At 31.6% G+C, this 8,861-nt stretch overlaps 1 long non-coding RNA gene across 1 annotated transcript; it reads left to right on the top strand.

Moving 5' to 3' along the window:
• The first annotated feature begins 5,543 nt into the window (after positions 1 to 5,543).
• On the top strand, positions 5,544 to 7,573 carry LOC127724360 (uncharacterized). Its single transcript, XR_007992459.1, has 2 exons — positions 5,544 to 5,628; positions 7,524 to 7,573. It is a non-coding gene; the product is annotated as an uncharacterized LOC127724360 (long non-coding RNA).
• Positions 7,574 to 8,861: the final 1,288 nt, after the last annotated feature.

Genomic DNA, 8,861 nt, shown 5'->3' on the forward strand with positions numbered 1-8,861 from the left:
TTGGGTGTATGTCTGAATCCTCTGAAAAAGCATTTATGTTTACAAAAGACGGGTGATGGTTCCATAATAATCACACAAATATGATACAGAATACGAAAAACTGTTTTTTTGTTAAAAGTGGTTGAGAATTTCAAACCGTCGAAAAGGCCGCCATCAGAAATAAAAGTTAATGTTAAAACGCTATGGGAAATTCATGAATTGAACGAAATGAAAACAAACCAATCAGGAATCTTCTTTCGAAGATATCAATCATATGTAATTATAACATTTGTTTCATGTTACCAATTTTACTGCACCAGAATCGCATTTCGACAACTAATATCTCTTCAGTGATGTTCGGGTCGAAATATTTGAAAATAAAAACCTAATAAATACATTGAAGGGCTGATCAAACTATCATAAATTAGGCCGTTAGTTTTCTCGTTTGAATTGTTTTACATTTGTCATTTCGGGGACTTTTATAGCTGACTTTGTGGTGTGGGTTTTGCTCATTGTTGAAGGCCGTACGGTGACCTATAGTTGTTAATTTATGTGTCATTTTGGTCTCTTGTGGAGAGTTTCTCATTGGCAATCATACCACATCTTCTTATTTATATATATAATATATAAAACGGACATAAAGTATAGCCAAAACCTGGACAAGGATTTACAGAGCTTTCCATGAGGGAGATATATTCCTTAATTCAAAATTATCTGCAAAATTTTTAATAGCAAATTTCAATCTAACAATATCCTTATTTTCATGCTAGTACCGAAGTACAGGCTACTGTGCTCCTGGTGCCCTCGGGGTCTAACTGTCCACCAGCAGAAGTATCGACCCAGTGGTAAGAATAACATTAACAGTACCAATTTTACTGCACCAGATGCGCATTTCGACAATTGATTTCTTTTCAGTGATATGCTCTAGCTGAAATATCCAAAACCTAATAAAAACGTTGGAGAAAAATTACTTTGGTTCTGATTAAAATTGACATTTGCTTTATGGGTAAAATACATCTAAGCTAGCGATTCGGGCTCCTAGGATCCGTAAATTTAATTTATCTGACCAAAAGCCATTGTAAACATTTGTCATCACTTTGCGTCCGTCATAATTGTAATTTTATCGTTTTGTTGATAACAAATGAACAGTATTTATCCGAATTTGGCAGGGATTTTTCATATGGAGACTTCTCTGAGAGTTTTTACTTTCGGACCGATTCACCAACAAACATGGCCGCCGTGGGTGATTGTTTTTTTTTCTGATTTGCCGATGTTTGAAGAGGTCAAATACAAACAAATATAAATTTCGGGACAAGCAAAAACCTGTTTAATAATATTGAAAATTGAATCTGCTAGACAACATACAGACAGTATTCCTGGATATCAGGACATAGTTAAACAATAATTTTAACAAACAATGATGTATTGGTATAATTTGGTAACACTCATATATTTTGCTTAAAAATCAGCAGACATAGTTTACATTTTATGGACAGTTTATTCATAAGACTTAGTGTAATGATTTTAAAAAGTTCATCTTTCGAATGCTATGATTATCCCCTTTGATATTTCGGAAATTTTCTTCACAGTTCAAAACCTTTTTATTGCAACTATGCGGGAATGATATTCCTATATTAGGCCTTTCATTCGGTCGTCTCAACGGTAAAAAGTCCTCTTGTAAGCGAAATTGTTCACTTCGAATAAATGTATCACAATTGTATGTACTGTACTGTACATACATGTAGATACTATATACATACAATGCAAAAGCAATCATTTAACGATGATGTAGTTACCCCAACTTTAAAAAAAGGTAAAAGAATGAGATTGAATATTCCGTGTCAGAGAATAGAGAAAAAAAAACCAATACTCTAACTTTGCGATATGTACATGTTTACTAGTACCCGATTACATCCTGTATAGATTAGTGTCCGATAGGTCCTTGCACATGGGAAGAGTGCAAGACTCGCTTAAATTCACGTTACGGAACCCATCCACCAATTCTTAGAGCAGTCCGTATGTAGCCAGTTTCAATTCAGGTTTTTTTACCCTTTCTAAAAAAATTTTTTTTAGTGGCAGCTGTATAAAGGAGAAGGTCCGGTAAGGGCTAGTTTTGGCCTATTATTCGAAGTTCATCTAATGAAAGATTTTTGACATTTTTTAAACACTTAAGTGTCTACCTCAGTCGATTCAATTATGTAAAAGATTTGGACTGATTTTGGTCAAAAAAGACGCTCAGCTTTAAGCTTAATTATGAAAAATCTATCAAATATGCCATAAAACGTCACTTTTCAGATGATTTTTGTCTAAAATGTAAGTGGCCGAATTCGTGTTCAGTCTCAACCTTTATATATGTTACGGCGTGACTTTTTACCCCAATATACCCCAATATACCCCAACATACCCCAATATACCTCAAAAAGCAGTTTAAACATAATTTGGTTGAATAACAATGTTACACTAGGCATTTAAATGTTATTTTAACGACATTAATACTTTATTTTATGAATATATTTAATTTTAAATCACTTTTTCCCTCGTAACTTGTTCTGTTCATGTCAGCCGCTTACGATCACAAAATGACTTTTTACCCCAATATACCCAAATATACTCGAATAAACAGTTTCAACACAATTTCCACGATAAGGAATGATATAACAAGCAGATATATTAAAATTGAACACAACTGTTGACATTTTTTGTGCATTTAGAGGCTTTTAAAACACGGGTTCGTTATTCATGTATTGACGAAGGTTACACTAAAAATCCGAACGAACGAACCTAAAAATATACCGGTAAATTTTTGCAATTTCTTTTTTCTCCCTTAAAATTTTGAGATTGTAAATGCATTTTGTGTTTTGTTTTCTATATGATGTTTTTTTCTAAAATAAAACTCGAAATTTTTTCTCAAATTTGGAAATATTTTCTCAAATATTTGTTTTCTTTGAAAATAATACATATAATCCTTATATGTTAAACATTTAAAGTTTTCTTTTTATGTTTATAAAATGTTGGTATCTTTCACTCAGTTAGGACATTGGTCAGCGGAAATTCTATGTTGGTCAGGTCGGTGTGTTCACGCTTCTCGGACCAACATCTGAAATTGTTTGTCATGCCAAGAAATCCTTGCTCAAAACTCCGATGGACCTCCTACGGCATCCATTACTAGTTAAAGATTAAATAGAAAAATATAAACCTTTCAAATTTAGCGTTTATGAAATAAAAATATTCCCTGTGGAACACCCCCAACCCCCTTTTTTGCGCTCTCTATTTTCAACCCTCGAATTAAGCTTTCCAATCTAATTAATTTAAAAATTAAAACCTAGCTTTCTAACCGATCTATTCGTGTACCGGACCGGCAACTCTCGTTATTTTATAAGAAAATCTACAATGCCGTTATACACATGCGTGTTGCCTGCTTGGAGTCTCCGCACAGGCACTTGACTCAGAATAAATACCGAATATGGAAAGTGGAACTACAATTCAAAACATAAAGTCCGAAGGCACATAGAAGAATTTTTTTTTTTTTTTTTTGCAAAGGATGCCGGGGTAACCCTCCATGTGTTCAAAATATACATGAAATATTATAACCCCGAGTTTTCGATCTGTTACATGCCAAGAAATCCTTGCTCAAAACTCCAGTGGTCCTCCTACGGCACCCATTTGTAGATTTGATTTTATTCAACAAAATAATGTATGTCCTGCATGTACGTATCGCTTTGAACACGGACATATGCCTATACCAAATGGTCAATATTAATCATCCATGTAATTTGCTCTATGGTAATTTTTTAGCTTGTAAAGGTAAAAAATCCATGTCGGAGAAAGGTGGTTTTTTTTTGTCCAAGAGATTAATGAAATTTACCGGTAAATGGAGTTACAGTGAATCCAATTCAATTTAACAATGGTGGGTTGAACCTGGTTTTATGGCAAGCCAAATCTCTCTCTTATAGGCAATGTTAGAAATACCGCTAAATTGACAATAAAATTTGTATTTATGGCGAAATAATACACTATAAAATCTTGAAATTAATGAGGCAAAGGGTTTTTTTTTTTAATTGCGAACATATCAAAAGTATTATGCAGAAAAAAAATCGGCACTTTACAATCTTTAATTAAGCACAAAAAAAATTATCAATAAAAAAAAAAGAGTGCACTCAAATATCTTGGCTGCTTTATTTATCATGATTGAAGAATGTTGAAAATCTGTAATATATCTTGATTGCTGTTTCATTGAATATCTCACATCTACTTTATTAATATTCAGAATGCTTTAAAATTGTTTTTAAAATCAGGAAAAGAAACTTGAATTGTGTCTTGTATCTTACTAATCGTTGACTGAAGAAGAAAAAAATGAAGACAAATATTTGCTAATTCAATCTTTATATTTCTGTGCTCTATGACGGGTACGTCATAAGTATAGGAGATATCGATATGGCGAGGAGTGAATTAATCGGGTTATAAAAAATTGGTGTTTTTTTTTTCGAATGATTTTGATTTTTTTTCTAAAATAAAATTTTCTATACAAATTCGCATTTTTGCTATTACAAAGGTATATATAGCTATTCTATAAGAATTAAACAACTTGAATGATACAATTGTCCGAGGAAAATGCTTTTGATGTTCTGTTAAAAGAGGAGAAAGTTTAAGATATCCAGGGGACTCCACAAGATTTGAGAAAGAAAATCGTTTTTCCAATTTTTAATCATATAAATTTACATACTCTTGAATAACTAGTTTCTAATTGAAACAGTGTACTTGTCGGATTTCCTATCAGAGGACAGAATTAATCATCATTCTATAGAGAAACACTAAAGGAGGTTAACTTCACTATCTATTTGTATTGTTTTATTTTGTTTTATAAAAAGACCATAAACCCACTTATTCATGGAATGGTATCAATATTTCTGACCTGACACTACGTACTTTTTATTGCTTAATTCTTTAGAATTTAATATGCAATGTTTCGGGTTCTTTCGGGAGTATTCCCAGGTAAACCCTCATCAGAGGCCGACCTTTAGCTATTTATTTCGTATCTAGTATCATAGATAGATGTGTGTCTGTTTCATAACAGTTTTTTTTATTTTAATTTATTAACTACACGTGCATATAGGTCTACGTTGTAGCTAGTCTTTTTACAGACTAAAGAAACTGACCAAGTAGATCAGCACCTTTGGTTAATTATTCATATATATAATGAAAAGACTTAGCACATACTTAGCACATACTTAGCACATACTTACAACTTCTCGTCCAATCAAATTGCTTATATTTGCCTTCTAATTTTCATAGTACATACTTTTCCTGACTGTGTACTAAGTAACTACGCATGAATGACCACAAGGGTAAGATTTCATTGTATCGTAATCAAGATATTTAAAACAAAAATTGCCACTGGCTATTTTGAAATAAAATGCTGTGTTCCAAATTAAAGACATTAAATTAAATAGTTTGTAATTAGTTTTCACATTGATTTTTAAATATCCTGCTATTAAAATCTTTGGATCTAAAAAATGTTTTTGACAATTGCAAATTTTATCATTAAAATAAAGGGTAATACATATGGTTCTTTATACCTTGATTAGAGTACAACGATATCTTAAAATTATGATAATGTATCATCCATGCAATTACTTTGTACACAGAAAAGTGTGTACTATGAAAACTTGTGAAGGAAAATTAAAGCAACTTGGTAATAATTTTTTTAAACTTTCTTAAGGAAAGTGATCTATTTCGTCATGAATTGATTGATTTATTGATTATTGGTTGCTTAATGTCCAGTGGCAAATATTTCCTGCATGTTCAGGACGATGTCATGAATTGAAAAACTGTGATTATGTCTGAAGGTAATGTGCCACCTATATTTATACTGCACTCGTTCTATTTGAGAAGTCAAAATGCGTTGACTGTATATTGCTATGTCATATACAGTCACTGACCCGATATCACTTTTCCTCATGAATATTTAAATAGAAAGTTGCCGAAACTATATTTAATTATTCATACGACCTCTTCAACCTGTTCTCGTTTCCAATGTATATACAATGAAGCGTGGAACGACCCAAACTTATTTCTTTTACAATTTTTGGAAAAACATATTTCACTTGTTAATATTTTTTGTTTGAAACCTATAAATCATTATGTTTTATGCTTATTGTTGATATTTTAGTCCATACTCAAACGAATTCGTTCACCATTGATTGCGGGTTTCAACAGGTAATGTACATTTCATCGCGTTGTCTATTTCTCCGCCTGATACCGGTATAAGGCCTTTTTAAAGGGGGATGTTTCCAATATTTAAATCAAATAAATAACATTCACACATTGAACAACAATTGAAAATGTTTTTTTTTTCTAGATTGCAGTATAAAGACAATAATAGTGCATTGACTTGACATATCAACGATATAAGGATTCGGCCCGAAACGGGGAAAAAGCTCGGCAGAGCCTCGCATTTCCCCGTTTCTAAGCCTCATCCTTATATCGTTGATATGTCAAGTCAATGCACTTTTATTGTCTATTTATATATATATATATAAACATATTCTGATAAATCTTTTAGTTTTTACTTTGAACTAATAAAAAAAACCACACAAAACCTATAATCTCTGATCTATTTATAGTTGCTTTTTAATGCCTATCTGCTAGACTATATCTTTGGGGACAAACTATCTATATGTTTCAAATTTATTATAGCTTTAGTTTTACTGTGAAATTAAAAAATGTTTTCAAAACATGTAAAGCTTCCACTGCAATTTCATTATTACCTGCTTTTGGTCAATTCATTTTGTCATCTTACCTTAGAAGAACATGTATAGTAAAACACCGCTTTATATCAGTATACATACTTACACCAGCAGCTACCATCATTCTGGAGTGAAGGGCCTTTTGAAATCACATATTTTACAATGATACTGGTGAGTAGATTTACAAAATTCGTTAATGAGCTCCGTTTTACAAACACCTGTGATACAAGTAGTCAGCCAAAATAAACTATCAATAGACCAATTAAAAGATTACTCGAGTTGTAAATATGTGCTAAATTGGATAGTCTATGGAAAGGTATAAACTATGAAATTAAGAGCTTGGGGCAAGCCCCTCGCTCTAAATTTCATAGTATATACCTTTCCATAGACTAACCTAGACTTACAACTTCTCGTCCAATCAAATTGCTTATATTTGCCTTCTAATTTTCATAGTACATACTTTTCCCGTGTACTAAGTAACTACGCATGAATGACCACAAGGGTAAGATTTCATTGTATCGTAATCAAGATATTTAAAACAAAAATTGCCACTGGCTATTTTGAAATAAAATGCTGTGTTCCAAATTAAATTAAATAGTTTGTAATTAGTTTTCACGTTGATTTTTAAATATCCTCCTATTAAAATCTTTGGATCTAAAAAATGTTTTTGACAATTGCAAATTTCTTTCATTTAAATAAAGGGTTATACATATGGTTATTTATACCTTGATTAGAGTACAACGATATCTTAAAATTATGATAATGTATCATCCATGCAATTACTTTGTACACAAAAAGTGTGTACTATGAAACCTTGTGAAGGGGAAATTAAAGCAACTTGGTGATAATTTTTTAAACTTTCTTAAGGAAGGTGATCTATTTCGTCATGAATTGATTGATTTATTGATTATCGGTTGCTTAATTTCCAGTGGCAAATATTTCATGCATGTTCAGGACGATGTCATGAATTGAAAAACTGTGATTATGTCTGAAGATAATGTGCCAATTATATATATATATATATAAACATATTCTGATAAATTTTTTAGTTCTTACTTTGAAATAATAAAACAAAGAAACAAAAAAACACAAAACCTATAATCTGTGATCTACTGGTAGTTGCTTTTTAATGCCTATCTGCTAGACTATATCTATGGGGACAAACTATCTATATGTTTCAAATTTATTATAGCTTTAGTTTTACTGTGAAATTAAAAAAATGTTTTCAAAACATGTAAAGCTTCCACTGCAATTTAATTATTGCCTGCTTTTGGTCAATTTATTTGGTCATCTTACCATGTAAGAAGAACATGTATAGTAAAACACCGCTTTATATCAATATACATACTTACACCAGCAGCTACCATCTTTTCATTCTGGAGTCAAGGGCCTTTTGGAATAACATATTGTACAATGATACTAGTGAGTAGATTTACAAAACTTCGTTAATGAGCTCCGTTTTACAAACACCTGTGATACAAGTAGTCAGCTAAAATAAACTATCAATAGACCAATTAAAAGATTACTCGAGTTGTAAATATGTGCTAAATTGGATAGTCTATGAAAAGGTATATACTATGAAATTAAGAGCTCGGGGCAAGCCCCTCGCTCTAAATTTCATAGTATATACCTTTTTATAGACTAACCTAGACTTATTGTCTTTATTCTCGTAATCTAATCTATCATAAATCTACACGAGATCTAATAGTTAGTAGTTATCAGTGCTATACTGTTGAATTCACACTAGACTGCCGTGTATGTTTTAACACCTATTTGATAATATACAAATGTCTCCATGTTTAACAATTGAAGAGGTTTGTGTAGATACCATGTCGGGTCTATGCATGAATATAACAGGAACCATTCTGTTTTCCCTTGTACGTGATCTCTTGAAATAAATCGGCATCACGTCTTTTTACATCTGTTTCACAGTATAATGATTGTATACTAAAGCCTCCCGTGGTGGGGTATTGTGAATCAATGTCTTCGGCTTAATGATTAATTAACATGTTGCCAATATTCCTATTGTTTTTTAAACCAATATCTGGTTTGGATTTAGATAGTTTTTTTTTTTTTAGTTTTTTTGTTGTTTTTTTTTTTTTGGCAATCGGATCTTTCCGAATTATATACCAAATT

This window comes from Mytilus californianus, unplaced genomic scaffold, assembly GCF_021869535.1.
Source record: "Mytilus californianus isolate M0D057914Y unplaced genomic scaffold, xbMytCali1.0.p SCAF_14, whole genome shotgun sequence".
Taxonomy (NCBI): domain Eukaryota; kingdom Metazoa; phylum Mollusca; class Bivalvia; order Mytilida; family Mytilidae; genus Mytilus; species Mytilus californianus.